Source organism: Stegodyphus dumicola, chromosome X2, assembly GCF_044657685.1.
Source record: "Stegodyphus dumicola isolate Sdum_Otavi_A_Nest chromosome X2, ASM4465768v1".
Lineage (NCBI taxonomy): Eukaryota > Metazoa > Arthropoda > Arachnida > Araneae > Eresidae > Stegodyphus > Stegodyphus dumicola.
This window is the reverse complement of record NC_140781.1, coordinates 28,386,318-28,404,122: the sequence shown is the minus strand read 5'-3', so window position 1 is coordinate 28,404,122 and position 17,805 is coordinate 28,386,318. Positions and strand designations below refer to the sequence as shown.

The 17,805-nt window shown below is 31.6% G+C and overlaps 1 protein-coding gene across 1 annotated transcript in view; it reads left to right on the top strand.

Annotated features, from left to right (window-relative positions):
* LOC118196887 (neuronal acetylcholine receptor subunit alpha-10-like) overlaps positions 1-17,805 on the top strand; it is a 99,364-nt gene extending 81,559 nt beyond the window's left edge. Inside the window, exon 8 of the mRNA XM_085808790.1 lies at positions 1-17,805. This exon is cut by the window's left edge and continues 22,293 nt beyond it. The gene's annotated coding sequence lies outside the window, so the exon portion shown is untranslated.

The following is a 17,805-nucleotide window of genomic DNA, read 5'->3' as shown; positions in this document are numbered from 1 at the left end:
TTCATTTACTTAACAATGATTTCCGAAAGTAGAATTCTCTCTTCCCTCTTGAATATCTGTGGCGTTTTGAAATCCAGTTTGAGTTAAAATTCCTTAAAACAGTCTTTTTCAACCTGTTTTGTTCATGCATCCCTTTCACCATTGTTAGAAGATCATTTACCCTCCATTCCAAAAAAGGAATAAATATCGAAAAATACATATATACATTGAAAATTATTTTTTATGTGTTGCATAAATTAAACAACAAAAAGTATAGAAAATAGTGATAAACACCAAAACTTGAATAAAAGAAGTTTTTCATATTCATGAACTAAAACTAATACTCGACAGCTCACTAATAGGCTTATAGCATCCTTTCTGAAATTATGAAATCCTCCGTGGAGTAAATTCCCCTCTGGTTGAGAACCCCTGCATTTAATGGTAAAGTAAGGAAAAAAAGAGAAAAAGACGTACACAGCAAATATCAGAAATGTATCCATCCGTGGCTTTACCGTCATCTGATATGTAATTAATTTGAAAAAATTTTAAAGCAGCAGGCTTAGTAAGTATTTCCTTTCTTACTCATTTATTTATTCATTATCTCAAACTTTCATGAGCAAAAGATGCCAGTAATTTGGGAAAAGTATAACTGTAGAAAAGTAAGATTTGTAACATCTAGATGCTATTAAACATCAACAGCATGAGTAATATAAACCGGCAAAGAATTCCATTTAACATCTGAAATTATTATCTTGATTCTGTCTACATCAAACTTGAAACAAATTGAGACAATTTCAGGACTACTAATCATTCTTTTGCAGTATATTCTGACTTCTGGTACTTCATATGGCAGCAACAGAGCATGGTTAAAGCAATGGAAAAAAGGTAAATCCAGAGTATTTGTAAAAGACGTGACAAACCTCAAAAGGTAAAAAACATACAAAAAATCTAATCTGCCTCAGAATGTATGATCGAAAATGATATCTAATTGCTTTAAAATGTACTTGCTTACCAGAAAGCGATAGTTTTGCAAGCATATATGCATCGCATCATCAGCTTCTGAGAAGATCTATCAGTGTACGGTTGGCGAGAAAGTCGTTGCGCACTTCCTGACTTGAGGGGCAAAATATCATATATTTCTGCAAGAGGCCTTGCCAGAATCATTTTATCTGAATCACATACGCGACCAGCAGCATCTGATGGCGTATGTAATCCAGCAAAGAGAAGCATCAATCCCTTTTAACAAGATGTAAGAAATTATCTTGGTTTCATCTTTTCGGGCCTTTGTATTGAGCGAGGTGTTCTCATACCAAGACTTCCACTCTCTCTACCGATGCTGTGCGTTTCGATTTCGTTTGGTAGAGATACCTCAAAAGCTTCGTATGTGAGATTATTCTATTAATGTGGTGAGGAACTCGTCCCTAGAATTTTCGTGTAGTTATATGCAGCGTGTCTAATGTGTCCGAAATTATTTCAACACTTCCATGTCCGTTATGTGTTGATAGTTGCTCTTTTTATATATTACTTTAATTATTCGGGAGCAAAGTAATTCCTTCATTTTCTGTGTCATTCTTATGTTTAAGTCTCAACTCCTTGACTTCTCATTAAGCGCTCTGTAATGCTTTTGCGATTCATTTTTGACTGTGCATTCGAGGGTAAAAAGCAAATGATTGCTTGGTGCGCTGTACCACCTGTTAAAATTTGTTCTATCATTTTTTAAACATCCTGTGTAATAGCTATATGCTGACTATTAGTGACTGAATTTATTTCAGTAATATAGTATGTTAGTTGTTTGCATTATTGCTATTAGCAGAATATTATTATGGCACATTGGTAAAACTTATAATAGCTTGCATGTACGCGTGCTTAACAGGCAAAACGTAATACTGAAAGCGACAAGAATCCAAATGGGCAAAATCAGAAAAGAATGATTATGAAAGTAACTAAATTTTTTTTTTCTTTTCCCAAGGACTCTTTACGAGGTTTGGCAGTACTTTCAAGATAAGTATTTTAATAGTCTACCATTAATCACTCACATTGCAAGCATGCATATCGTTATGTAATTACATTTTTATCATTATGGATGCATTTTTATTGCATGATGATGAATTTCCAGAAAACACCCTCTAACTGGAAAGTTCGTAGACATAATTCATTTGCCTCGGATATATGCCTTATTATAGAACTCTAACTATCTTTAAGTTTCATTTACTTAACAATGATTTCTGAAAGTAGAATTCTCTCTTCCCTCTTGAATATCTGTGGAATTTTGAATTCCAGTTTGAGTTAAAATTCCTTAAAACAGTCTTTTTCCAACCTGTTTTGTTCATGCATCCCTTTCACCATTGTTAGAAGATCATTTCCCCTCCATTCCAAAAAAGGAATAAATATTGAAAAATACATATATATATTTAAAAAAAAATTTTTTTTATGTGTTGCATAAATTAAACAACAAAAAGTATAGAAAATAGTAATAAACACCAAAACTTGAATAAAAGAAGTTTTTCATATTCATGAACTAAAACTAATACTTGACAGCTCACTAATAGGCTTATAGCATCCTTCCTGAAATTATGAAATCCTCCCGCGAGTGAATTCCCCTCTGGTTGAGAACCCCTGCCTTTAAATGAAAAAAAGAGAAAATGACGTACACAGCAAATATCAGAAATGTATCCATCCGTGGCTTTACCGTCATCTGATATGTAATTAATTTGAAAAAATTTTAAAGCAGCAGGCTTAGTAAGTATTTCCTTTCTTACTCATTTATTTATTCATTATCTCAAACTTTCATGAGCAAAAGATGCCAGTAATTTGGGAAAAGTATAACTGTAGAAAAGTAAGATTTGTAACATCTAGATGCTATTAAACATCAACAGCATGAGTAATATAAACTGGCAAAGAATTCCATTTAACATCTGAAATTATTATCTTGATTCTGTCTACATCAAACTTGAAACAAACTGAGACAATTTCAGGAGTACTAATCATTCTTTTGCAGTATATTCTGACTTCTGGTACTGCATATGGCAGCAACAGAGCATGGTTAAAGCAATGGAAAAAAGGTAAATCCAGAGTATTTGTAAAAGATGTGACAAACCTCAAAAGGTAAAAAAACATACAAAAAATCTAATCTGCCTCAGAATGTATGATCGAAAATGATATCTAATTGCTTTAAAAGGTACTTGCTTACTAGAAAGCGATAGTTTCGCAAGCATATATGCATCGCATCATCACCTTCTGAGAAGATCTATCAGTGTACGGTTGGCGAGAAAGTCGTTGCGCACTTCCTGACTTGAGGGGCAAAATATCATATATTTCTGCAAGAGGCCTTGCCAGAATCATTTTATCTGAATCACATACGCGACCAGCAGCATCTGATGGCGTATGTAATCCAGCAAAGAGAAGCATCAATCCCTTTTAACAAGATGTAAGAAATTATCTTGGTTTCATCTTTTCGGGCCTTTGTATTGAGCGAGGTGTTCTCATACCAAGACTTCCACTCTCTCTACCGATGCTGTGCGTTTCGATTTCGTTTGGTAGAGATACCTCAAAAGCTTCGTATGTGAGATTATTCTATTAATGTGGTGAGGAACTCGTCCCTAGAATTTTCGTGTAGTTATATGCAGCGTGTCTAATGTGTCCGAAATTATTTCAACACTTCCATGTCCGTTATGTGTTGATAGTTGCTCTTTTTATATATTACTGTAATTATTCGGGAGCAAAGTAATTCCTTCATTTTCTGTGTCATTCTTATGTTTAAGTCTCAACTCCTTGACTTCTCATTAAGCGCTCTGTAATGCTTTTGCGATTCATATTTGACTGTGCATTCGAGGGTAAAAAGCAAATGATTGCTTGGTGCGCTGTACCACCTGTTAAAATTTGTTCTATCATTTTTTAAACATCCTGTGTAATAGCTATATGCTGACTATTAGTGACTGAATTTATTTCGGTAATATAGTATGTTAGTTGTTTGCATTATTGCTATTAGCAGAATATTATTATGGCACATTGGTAAAACTTATAATAGCTTGCATGTACGCGTGCTTAACAGGCAAAACGTAATACTGAAAGCGACAAGAATCCAAATGGGCAAAATCAGAAAAGAATGATTATGAAAGTAACTAAATTTTTTTTTTCTTTTCCCAAGGACTCTTTACGAGGTTTGGCAGTACTTTCAAGATAAGTATTTTAATAGTCTACCATTAATCACTCACATTGCAAGCATGCATATCGTTATGTAATTACATTTTTATCATTATGGATGCATTTTTATTGCATGATGATGAATTTCCAGAAAACACCCTCTAACTGGAAAGTTCGTAGACATAATTCATTTGCCTCGGATGTATGCCTTATTATAGAACTCTAACTATCTTTAAGTTTCATTTACTTAACAATGATTTCTGAAAGTAGAATTCTCTCTTCCCTCTTGAATATCTGTGGAATTTTGAATTCCAGTTTGAGTTAAAATTCCTTAAAACAGTCTTTTTCCAACCTGTTTTGTTCATGCATCCCTTTCACCATTGTTAGAAGATCATTTCCCCTCCATTCCAAAAAAGGAATAAATATTGAAAAATACATATATATATTTAAAAAGAATTTTTTTTTATGTGTTGCATAAATTAAACAACAAAAAGTATAGAAAATAGTAATAAACACCAAAACTTGAATAAAAGAAGTTTTTCATATTCATGAACTAAAACTAATACTTGACAGCTCACTAATAGGCTTATAGCATCCTTCCTGAAATTATGAAATCCTCCCGCGAGTGAATTCCCCTCTGGTTGAGAACCCCTGCCTTTAAATGAAAAAAAGAGAAAAAGACGTACACAGCAAATATCAGAAATGTATCCATCCGTGGCTTTACCGTCATCTGATATGTAATTAATTTGAAAAAATTTTAAAGCAGCAGGCTTAGTAAGTATTTCCTTTCTTACTCATTTATTTATTCATTACCTCAAACTTTCATGAGCAAAAGATGCCAGTAATTTGGGAAAAGTATAACTGTAGAAAAGTAAGATTTGTAACATCTAGATGCTATTAAACATCAACAGCATGAGTAATATAAACCGGCAAAGAATTCCATTTAACATCTGAAATTATTATCTTGATTCTGTCTACATCAAACTTGAAACAAATTGAGACAATTTCAGGACTACTAATCATTCTTTTGCAGTATATTCTGACTTCTGGTACTGCATATGGCAGCAACAGAGCATGGTTAAAGCAATGGAAAAAAGGTAAATCCAGAGTATTTGTAAAAGATGTGACAAACCTCAAAAGGTAAAAAAACATACAAAAAATCTAATCTGCCTCAGAATGTATGATCGAAAATGATATCTAATTGCTTTAAAAGGTACTTGCTTACTAGAAAGCGATAGTTTCGCAAGCATATATGCATCGCATCATCACCTTCTGAGAAGATCTATCAGTATGCGGTTATTCGGGAGCAAAGTAATTCCTTCATTTTCTGTGTCATTCTTATGTTTAAGTCTCATTTCCTTGACTTCTATTAAGAGCTCTGTAACGCTTATGGGATTCATTTTTGACTGTGTATTCGAGGGTAAAAAGCAAATGTTTGCTTGGTGCGCTCTCCCACCTGTTAAAATTTGTTCTATCATTTTTTAAACATCCTGTGTAATAGCTATACGCTGACTATTAGTGACTGAATTTATTTCAGTAATATAGTATGTTAGTTGTTTGCATTATTGCTATTAGCAGAATATTATTATGGCACATTGGTAAAACTTATAATAGCTTGCATATACACGTGCTTAACAGGCAAAACGTAATACTGAAAGCGTCAAGAATCCAAATGTGCAAAATCAGAAAAGAATGATTATGAAAGTAACCAATTTTTTTTTTCTTTTCCCAAGGACTCTTTACGAGGTTTGGCACTACTTTCAAGATAAGTATTTTAATAGTCTACCATTAATCACTCACATTGCAAGCATGCATATCGTTATGTAATTACATTTTTATCTTTATGGATGCAGTTTTATTGCATGACGATGAATTTCCAGAAAACACCCTCTACCTGGAAAGTTCGTAGACATAATTCATTTGCCTCGGATATATGCCTTATTATAGAACTCTAACTATCTTTAAGTTTCATTTACTTAACAATGATTTCCGAAAGTAGAATTCTCTCTTCCCTCTTGAATATCTGTGGCGTTTTGAAATCCAGTTTGAGTTAAAATTCCTTAAAACAGTCTTTTTCAACCTGTTTTGTTCATGCATCCCTTTCACCATTGTTAGAAGATCATTTACCCTCCATTCCAAAAAAGGAATAAATATCGAAAAATACATATATACATTGAAAATTATTTTTTATGTGTTGCATAAATTAAACAACAAAAAGTATAGAAAATAGTGATAAACACCAAAACTTGAATAAAAGAAATTTTTCATATTCATGAACTAAAACTAATACTCGACAGCTCACTAATAGGCTTATAGCATCCTTTCTGAAATTATGAAATCCTCCCTGGAGTAAATTCCCCTCTGGTTGAGAACCCCTGCATTTAATGGTAAAGTAAGGAAAAAAAGAGAAAAAGACGTACACAGCAAATATCAGAAATGTATCCATCCGTGGCTTTACCGTCATCTGATATGTAATTAATTTGAAAAAATTTTAAAGCAGCAGGCTTAGTAAGTATTTCCTTTCTTACTCATTTATTTATTCATTATCTCAAACTTTCATGAGCAAAAGATGCCAGTAATTTGGGAAAAGTATAACTGTAGAAAAGTAAGATTTGTAACATCTAGATGCTATTAAACATCAACAGCATGAGTAATATAAACCGGCAAAGAATTCCATTTAACATCTGAAATTATTATCTTGATTCTGTCTACATCAAACTTGAAACAAATTGAGACAATTTCAGGACTACTAATCATTCTTTTGCAGTATATTCTGACTTCTGGTACTTCATATGGCAGCAACAGAGCATGGTTAAAGCAATGGAAAAAAGGTAAATCCAGAGTATTTGTAAAAGACGTGACAAACCTCAAAAGGTAAAAAACATACAAAAAATCTAATCTGCCTCAGAATGTATGATCGAAAATGATATCTAATTGCTTTAAAATGTACTTGCTTACCAGAAAGCGATAGTTTTGCAAGCATATATGCATCGCATCATCAGCTTCTGAGAAGATCTATCAGTGTACGGTTGGCAAGAAAGTCGTTGCGCACTTCCTGACTTGAGGGGCAAAATATCATATATTTCTGCAAGGGGCCTTGCCAGAATCATTTTATCTGAATCACATACGCGACCAGCAACATCTGATGGCGTATGTAATCCAGCAAAGAGAAGCATCAATCCCTTTTAACAAGATGTAAGAAATTATCTTGGTTTCATCTTTTCGGGCCTTTGTATTGAGCGAGGTGTTCTCATACCAAGACTTCCACTCTCTCTACCGATGCTGTGCGTTTCGATTTCGTTTGGTAGAGATACCTCAAAAGCTTCGTATGTGAGATTATTCTATTAATGTGGTGAGGAACTCGTCCCTAGAATTTTCGTGTAGTTATATGCAGCGTGTCTAATGTGTCCGAAATTATTTCAACACTTCCATGTCCGTTATGTGTTGATAGTTGCTCTTTTTATATATTACTTTAATTATTCGGGAGCAAAGTAATTCCTTCATTTTCTGTGTCATTCTTATGTTTAAGTCTCATTTCCTTGACTTCTATTAAGAGCTCTGTAACGCTTATGGGATTCATTTTTGACTGTGTATTCGAGGGTAAAAAGCAAATGTTTGCTTGGTGCGCTCTCCCACCTGTTAAAATTTGTTCTATCATTTTTTAAACATCCTGTGTAATAGCTATACGCTGACTATTAGTGACTGAATTTATTTCAGTAATATAGTATGTTAGTTGTTTGCATTATTGCTATTAGCAGAATATTATTATGGCACATTGGTAAAACTTATAATAGCTTGCATATACACGTGCTTAACAGGCAAAACGTAATACTGAAAGCGTCAAGAATCCAAATGGGCAAAATCAGAAAAGAATGATTATGAAAGTAACCAATTTTTTTTTTTCTTTTCCCAAGGACTCTTTACGAGGTTTGGCACTACTTTCAAGATAAGTATTTTAATAGTCTACCATTAATCACTCACATTGCAAGCATGCATATCGTTATGTAATTACATTTTTATCTTTATGGATGCAGTTTTATTGCATGACGATGAATTTCCAGAAAACACCCTCTACCTGGAAAGTTCGTAGACATAATTCATTTGCCTCGGATATATGCCTTATTATAGAACTCTAACTATCTTTAAGTTTCATTTACTTAACAATGATTTCCGAAAGTAGAATTCTCTCTTCCCTCTTGAATATCTGTGGCGTTTTGAAATCCAGTTTGAGTTAAAATTCCTTAAAACAGTCTTTTTCAACCTGTTTTGTTCATGCATCCCTTTCACCATTGTTAGAAGATCATTTACCCTCCATTCCAAAAAAGGAATAAATATCGAAAAATACATATATACATTGAAAATTATTTTTTATGTGTTGCATAAATTAAACAACAAAAAGTATAGAAAATAGTGATAAACACCAAAACTTGAATAAAAGAAGTTTTTCATATTCATGAACTAAAACTAATACTCGACAGCTCACTAATAGGCTTATAGCATCCTTTCTGAAATTATGAAATCCTCCGTGGAGTAAATTCCCCTCTGGTTGAGAACCCCTGCATTTAATGGTAAAGTAAGGAAAAAAAGAGAAAAAGACGTACACAGCAAATATCAGAAATGTATCCATCCGTGGCTTTACCGTCATCTGATATGTAATTAATTTGAAAAAATTTTAAAGCAGCAGGCTTAGTAAGTATTTCCTTTCTTACTCATTTATTTATTCATTATCTCAAACTTTCATGAGCAAAAGATGCCAGTAATTTGGGAAAAGTATAACTGTAGAAAAGTAAGATTTGTAACATCTAGATGCTATTAAACATCAACAGCATGAGTAATATAAACCGGCAAAGAATTCCATTTAACATCTGAAATTATTATCTTGATTCTGTCTACATCAAACTTGAAACAAATTGAGACAATTTCAGGACTACTAATCATTCTTTTGCAGTATATTCTGACTTCTGGTACTTCATATGGCAGCAACAGAGCATGGTTAAAGCAATGGAAAAAAGGTAAATCCAGAGTATTTGTAAAAGACGTGACAAACCTCAAAAGGTAAAAAACATACAAAAAATCTAATCTGCCTCAGAATGTATGATCGAAAATGATATCTAATTGCTTTAAAATGTACTTGCTTACCAGAAAGCGATAGTTTTGCAAGCATATATGCATCGCATCATCAGCTTCTGAGAAGATCTATCAGTGTACGGTTGGCGAGAAAGTCGTTGCGCACTTCCTGACTTGAGGGGCAAAATATCATATATTTCTGCAAGAGGCCTTGCCAGAATCATTTTATCTGAATCACATACGCGACCAGCAGCATCTGATGGCGTATGTAATCCAGCAAAGAGAAGCATCAATCCCTTTTAACAAGATGTAAGAAATTATCTTGGTTTCATCTTTTCGGGCCTTTGTATTGAGCGAGGTGTTCTCATACCAAGACTTCCACTCTCTCTACCGATGCTGTGCGTTTCGATTTCGTTTGGTAGAGATACCTCAAAAGCTTCGTATGTGAGATTATTCTATTAATGTGGTGAGGAACTCGTCCCTAGAATTTTCGTGTAGTTATATGCAGCGTGTCTAATGTGTCCGAAATTATTTCAACACTTCCATGTCCGTTATTTGTTGATTGTTGCTCTTTTTATATATTACTTTAATTATTCGGGAGCAAAGTAATTCCTTCATTTTCTGTGTCATTCTTACGTTTAAGTCTCAACTCCTTGACTTCTCATTAAGCTCTCTGTAACGGTTTTTGCGATTCATTTTTGAGTGTGCATTCGAGGGTAAAAAGCAAATGATTGCTTGGTGCGCTCTACCACCAGTTAAAATTTGTTCTGTCATTTTTTAAACATCCTGTGTAATAGCTCCATGCTGACTATGTCTGACTGAATTTATTTCAGTAATATAGTATGTTGGTTATTTGCATTATTGATATTAACAAGATATTATTATGGCACATTGGTAAAACTTATAATAGCTTACATATACACGTGCCTAACAGGCAAAAAGTAATACTCAAAGTGACGAGAATCCAAATGGGCAAAATCAGAAAAGAATGATTATGAAAGTAACCAAATAAGTACGGTAATTATAAATAAGCTGGAACTTCTGTCATTTTTTTCCTACAGAAGTAATAATTAACCTAATACTTTTATAAATAACTAGATTTTATTAGTCTCTGTTAAATACTAATTTTAGCAAGATCTGAAATTTAAATTTCATTATCATTGCCTGTGCTGTTCTATTTTTCTTTGGCTTGCCCAGTAGTCGCAGAATGGGTAAGACCACTGTTACTTCGACCGAACTGTAAATTCCCTGGGGAACGGCTGGTTACTTAAAGATTTCAAGGATTTCCTCCCATTCTTACTATAAATACGAGTGCCACTTTCTCTTAGAAAGCTCTCCATGAAGGGTGTCCTTTTCTTGGTAGATAAGAGTTATAGGAGATTAAAATACAGAGAGAAAAGCAAGATTGGATCTATCAAAAACAAATGTGTTTCAAATTCTGCATATGCATTTTACATGAATCTCTGCAAAATGGGTAATCCGAATTCTTCCAACAATTCCAAAACAGCAATCTATCAGTGCAATAAATAAATAGCATAGTGAATTTAAGGTGTGAGCCACTCTTCTTCGAACCCAGATTGAGTTTCAAATTATTATTATTTGTTCTCCGGAATGAAATCTAACAAGTATAACTAGATACAAAGGAATTATACTGGAAAAAACCTTTTTTTCTCTGTTTCTTATGGAAGTATGATATAGCAAGCTGGAATATTTAGATCTACTTACAAGTAAGAAATCCTCTCTAATATCACATTACTTAATGAGATTATTAAATAAGTAAAGGCAAAACTGGTGGTCTATTTTTAATGCTATATCAGTTTATAATTGTTTTATGTTTTCGTGAGTTTATCTTTAAACAGAACTCCTTTTTCCTGTTGCTAAAGGAATTTTCCCTTCCATCGTTCTTCAAAGTTTCTGGTGTGATTTCCTTCGAGATGTGTAAGTATCGCTCTAAGGGCACTATCCTTGAAGCTTCATTTAAAATTATACAATACATAATTTTGATTGATTTCAAAATGCATCAGTATCCCAAGGTAGATTATATGTTATTGAACTTAGACAGACTTCCAGTACAGATAAACATCGTTCTTTGATATATCTTTTTATTTCTATGTGACCTGACCAGCAATGTTGCTATATGAGGTAGGATCTTATGTCATTATGCTAAGAATTTACTGCCAGTGGTCATGAATGTATTCGTCTACTTATTGACATCATACAATATATTCTGAGGATTTTGCTGTTCAAAGCCGCATTTATATTTTTGAATGCCAAAAGCTCGCAATGCAATCATTATGGGGCCTCAAAAGAACATCTCTGTTACCAAATCGGTATGAACATTTTATTGAAAACAAATTGGACATTTCCATAATAACTCATACTAATAAAATATTCGTAATACAACATTTCTATTATATATATATATATATGCCTCAGAATCTAGATAGTATATATATATATATACACGAAAATATATCAATTCAGATTTTAATTTAGGTATATCAAGAACTCAAGTTTTTTGGTTTTAGTTTCAAAAAATTTATTTAATCAAATTAATCGCTTCAATTACATTTTACTCACTGGTTGGAAAAGATAATCTTGATTTAAGTTGTTTCTTAAATATTTTTTTATCCATTTCATCACTGAAAATGAATGTTCAACACTTGCGGTTGAAGTTGCTTTATCAAAAATAGCTTTTGAATTAGGTCACATTTAGGTAAGTAGAGATTAACCTATTTCTTGCAAATTTATTCCTGTTTTTAGTTCAATAATTAAGAGTTTATTTTCTTTATTATTATTAAAAACTGCCTAACTTCATCAATGTATTTTCTGAGTCAATTTTAGCTCTTCATTTCATAAAAATTTATTAACAATGCTCTCATGTGTGTCTGCCTTGATCTATGTATGTCTTCAACAAATATATCCAGCATGTTTAGTATGTGTAAACAGCTTTTTAGTTTTTCTGTAATTCGCAAAATCAGCTTACCAAAAATGTTAACAGTGAGACTTTCTTTGTCATGTAATATAATCTCATTTATATAAATATATATAAATTACATATAATATTAGATACTCATGCGGGTAACACATCAGAAATACTTAGACAAACTTTTAAAATGGGTTATGTTATTTTAATATAAATATCTTTGCTTTAAGAAGACTGGAGGAAACGAAATGAATTTTCTCTCGCTTAAACCAGTGTTCTGCATACTTTTCTCTTCGTGGAACACTTTTTAAATTTAAAAATTGTTAAAACTTTTATGCATCACTAGAGTAAATTTGAGTTTTTAGTTATAAAAAATTATAACACAAATATATTAGATAAATAAAAGAAACATTTATTCCAACTTTTAAAACTTATCAAGAGAAAAATGTTTTCCAGTTATTAATTTTACAAAACATGCCACATAGAACTAATTAAAAGAAACAAATGATATAAAAAAATGTAGCATATTTAGTTTTCATTGATTTTAGTATGTTTGAGTTCTCAAAATACAAATTCTTTTAACGTTACGCAAAATGATAAATAATGTTAGAAACCTAAATTTTTATATCAGGTACAGCGTAAAATATGTGTCTGTGCTGGGATTTAGTTGCAGCGTAATAGGAAAAACCTGCCTCGTACAAATACGCTGTCGCAAAAGGAAGTAAGATAAAGTAGCTCCTTTTTTTATGAATTTTCTTCTGATAAACTAATCCAAAATTATAACATCTAGATATTACTGAATGTCAACAGCATGAGTAATATAAACCGAAAAAGAATTCCATTGAGCATCTAATATTGTCTCAGTTCTGTCTACATCAAACTTGAAATGAATAAAGATTTTTTACGAATATTAAGCATTCTTTTGCAGCATATTCTGACTTCTGGCACTGCATGTGGGAGCAACAGAGCTCGGTTAAAGAAATGAAAAAAAAAAAAAAAAAGAAAGAAAGAAAGAAAATACAGAATGTTTGAAAAAAAGATGTGACAAACTTCAAGAGGTGGTAGAACTTACCGAAAAATCAAATCTGCCATAATGTATAATCGAAAATGAAATCTAGATGCGTTAAAAGACAGTTCTTTAACTGTTCATTTTATACCTGAATCAGTTACCAAATCAATCAATTTTTCGAAATCAGCTGCGCTCATATCTATCGATTTAACTATTGCCATGAAAGGATATTGAATCTAGGGAACTTTTCTTCCGGAACTGAGGAAAGCAAATGTTGTAAAAGTTTACTTTAAACTTTACGATGTATTTATAAACTTTTTCATAAAAAAATCTGGAGAAAAATCAGATTTATTCACTTCTGGTGAGGAAATCCAGAATATCAGTTTTGGTCTCAAAGATGCAATTTTATCCATTACATTAAAAATGAAAATTTTTCCCTTCCTTGTCATGTGATTTAATTATTTCATTATGCTTAGTAAGTATATCAGTAACAGTCATTAATCATGCAGGCTTTATAACAAATTCCACGAAATTTTCCCCAAAATTATTTAATGACTCCTGTTTCGCAGTTCAAACAATCTCGACAATGGTTTTCCTCTTGTAGTATATAGGACACACTCATTAGTGTGCTAAGTCATTATACACACTGTTATATTGAAGAACTATTTCGCTTAATAAAATCAGTAGTCATCTTCACATTAACATATTTTATGTCAATCAAAAAGAAGTTACAAGAAGCATGCTTTGCATTCGAGCACGTGCGAGACTACAGTAAGTTACACGCATAAAGTTTCTTTACAGTTTAAAGTTTTAGGTAAATGAATAATTTAGTTAAGTAAACAACAAAAAAAAAAGTAAATAGTAATTCAAAAGTTCAGATACGATTAAACTGCCAACTTACTTCAGTGTGCAATAAAAGTGCAGTATGTTGCCTGTTTATTTCATTGCATTAAATTTTAAATGTCGATTGAAAAGTAAAGATTTTACATACTTGATCATTTTTACAATTGTATCTAAAATGCTTCCTTGAATAAGTGTATATATATACATATAGTAGTGCTTGACTATGCGAAACTCAATTACATTTTGTTGCATTTGTAGCTGCTTCCAAAATGTGCGTCACAGACCACTTCATCTTCCCCACCTTTGCTTGTTTATATCTGCATTAACATTGGTCCACTTTTCCATTCAAGTTTGTTCTTAAAACTTATAAATGCAGTTATAATATAATATTAAAATTTATATAATTATAAATATCATATTAACATTTTAATATTTATAATAATATTAATATAATAATTGAATAAATAATAAATAGTTTAAATATAATGATAAATAATTTTAATATTAAATTAAATATTAAAATGTATATAATTATAAATTCAGTGAAATATATCTTCTCCAGCTGCTCTTCTTGGAGATATTTCCAGAAGAGCAAAACCTCTTCAATACTGTTATTAAACATATAGCGCAAAAGTAGCTGTAAACCAGAGAAGCCTGCGATTTTCTGGTGACGAATTTACTTGTAGGTTAATGTGTTAATCAAAATTGATGCCAATATCAACAATCAGTACTGGTAAGCATAAGAAAAGCCACTTTTAATCCTAACTAACAAAAAGTAAGTCAAATTTCAGGTAAAATTAAAAAGCTTTTTACGTGTAGAAAAATTATAGCGAAATAACAAGTGAAAAATTTGACTTCCCCGATGTAGCGGAAAACTACAATACTTATTTTTTTAAAACAGTAGTACTTTTAACAATTAAAAATATTGCATTTAATAGTTAATAATAATAAAAATTTTATAGATACATTACATACATTTTATAGATATTTTATACATCTTCAAAAAGAAGATAAAGTAAAAATTTTAAAAAGTGTCCAAAGAAATATAAGTCTTTTAAAATATTAAAGCCACCTAACCGAGATAGTGATTAGTGCCTCTAACTACCACATCGAAGGACCCGATTTCGAATCCCAGAAAATGTATATAAATGTATAGTATCTATGTGGCATTGGGGCATTCTAAATATGCGACGAGCCGCAAATCCTCTCGAGAAGTTGATGGTAGGGGAAGAGGGATGGGATATCCTTTGACCTGTGCCCTTTTTCAAAACTGGGGCGCTGAAAGCTAAAGGCGGGCTGTCACCTGTGTGGTAATCAAGGCTAGTGCCAACAAGTATTTGACTCCTTGCCACAGTGAAAGTTGTGGACTTGTGCTGACCATTGCCAAGCAAGTGAGATTAGTAACGACAACAAACACAAAAACAGAATATTAAAGGGACTCTGAGACAGGTTTTAACTCCTGGGTACAGAACAGAAACTCTGACAGAAATACGTTTTTCATGTATTTCGTTGACAACGTAAGCCGCCTTGTGTAGTGCTTCATTGTAAAATTTATTGTGTGTGTGATTTAAACCATTGTGTTGATGTTTTCTATCTAAATTAATTATAAAAGTTGTTTTAAATTGTGTTAATAAATACAGAAAAGCCGATAATGTCTCGTTGTCTTCCGACGTCAGTTTCATAAATGTTCGCGCAACAAAGTTTGGAAAACGCTGCTCTTAAACAGTGTGAAGAGAGGCTAAATTTCAGGAAATTGACTTAAAGGACGAAACTGGAAACTCTACCAAAAATACTTTATGAAGTGGTTTCTTATATTCCTTTCTTAGATCACCGATCATGTATTACTGTTTCTTACTATGCATAACGGCACTAGATAAAAAAAATGTCTGAGTTTGATATTAGCATGTGCATACAAGCCAGTTTTAATTGGAAAGGCTTCCACGAAGGCATCTCTTCCCTCAGACAGATAACCCTAGAGTGCTTTGCCATAATTAAATAAACCAAATCAAATCTTAATATCAAGTATTCTTTCCTCCATTTCTGCAGCACTGTAGAGTGTCATAGTGCTGAAAGGAATAGAGTGTGCTTCTATATAATATTCTGCATAATACACTGTAAACTTTAAGATACTTTCAGCATGAAAATTCATTTATATATATGCATAATATTAGAGAAAGCTTTGTAACAAATTATCCCAATATAATTTCCGTGCAAAATGCTGCTTAAAAATTAATTATAGCCTAAAAAGTAATAAATTCCTAAACTATTCTAGAAAGGCATGACTGTCACATCTTTGTGGAACAAGTTTCAAATTTATTACTTTTTAGTCTATAATTAATTAATTTTTACTGTATAATAATTATAGAGTAAAAAAGTAATAAATTTCAAAACTTTCCCACAAACATGAAAGAAATGAAATTTATTTCTTTTAAGACTTTGTGGAATATGTTCGAAATTTATTATTCTTTTAGCTTATAATTAATTACACACACGCACATATAGTAATAGAGCTAATATATATTATTAGCTCTATTACTATATATACATACATATATATATAATTACAATATATATAATTAATAATATAATAATGTATGTAATTAAATGTATGTAGTTAAATATATGTATATATACATTTCTGTTTGATAATGTCACTTTTTCAAAATCAGACAAAATTAGTTAATGAACACTATTTTCATCAGTCATTAATATAATCGCAATCGTCCACGCATGTTGCAGAAAGCAGAATTGTACCTGCCAAATGCTACGCAAATGCATTCTGTTTTCTGCTTCAGGTTTATTTCTTAGATTACAATGCAGTAATGAAGCGTAACAGAAATATTAGTGGCAAGAATGTTTTGAAATATGGTAAAAGACTAAGCAATATTCGTGGGATTTTTCTTTAATTCAAGAAAACTAGGTTTATCTCCTCTCCCCTTTATTTTAAAGAATTCAGAAGTGCTTAAATGAATAGAAATGAATTTACTTCTATACATCTGGAAACATGAAATTAATTGTGTAATTTACCTCAATCATATATAGCTTAACACAATGTGATTACTTTACTACATAGTGCCAAACAAGGGATTGAAAAATATCCTATACCTGCTCAAACTTCCAGTAAGTGACCAAATATAAAGAGCTTTATCGTGTTATTTGTAGTATTTAGATCAATAAAATATTTTACTGAGTGTTCATCAAAGTTCAAGCACGAGTTATCTCTTTATAATTCCCATCTGTAATTCATTTGTTGCATTGATTTATAGATACAAAATGTATCGAAATTAATTAACATTCCTACGTTTACTAAAATCTGTAATTTTTAAACTACTATAAAACCCTATAATGATATGTAAACTTCTATTGTTCAAAGCTAAATCCTTCTTTTGAGAAAGTAAAACACAATTAATAGGTTTAACTGCTTTGAAATTTAGTGTTAAATTTATGTTAAATTTGTAAACCTCTAAATGCCAAAAAGTAAATGAGATGTGTTCTGGAATGTCTTATTTAATAACCTTTTATCTTTTTAAGTTTCAAATTATAAAAATTTTAATCTGTAAGAGAATACTAATGTATGTAATAATGAGAAATGATGTAGTTCCATATTTTGATTTACCAGACGAATAATTTAGAAATAACTCTGTGCGCTAAACAGAAATAAAGTGTCAGAAACATTTGTCATGTACATTTATTATACATTGCATAAAACATTTTATTATGTCAAAAATATCATTAGTTTGTTTTACTATATGCTTTAACAAACCCATTTTTAAGAAGACTGTAATATCTGTTGTTCCTTATGTATATGAAGCCTAATAAATATGTAGTGGAAATAGTT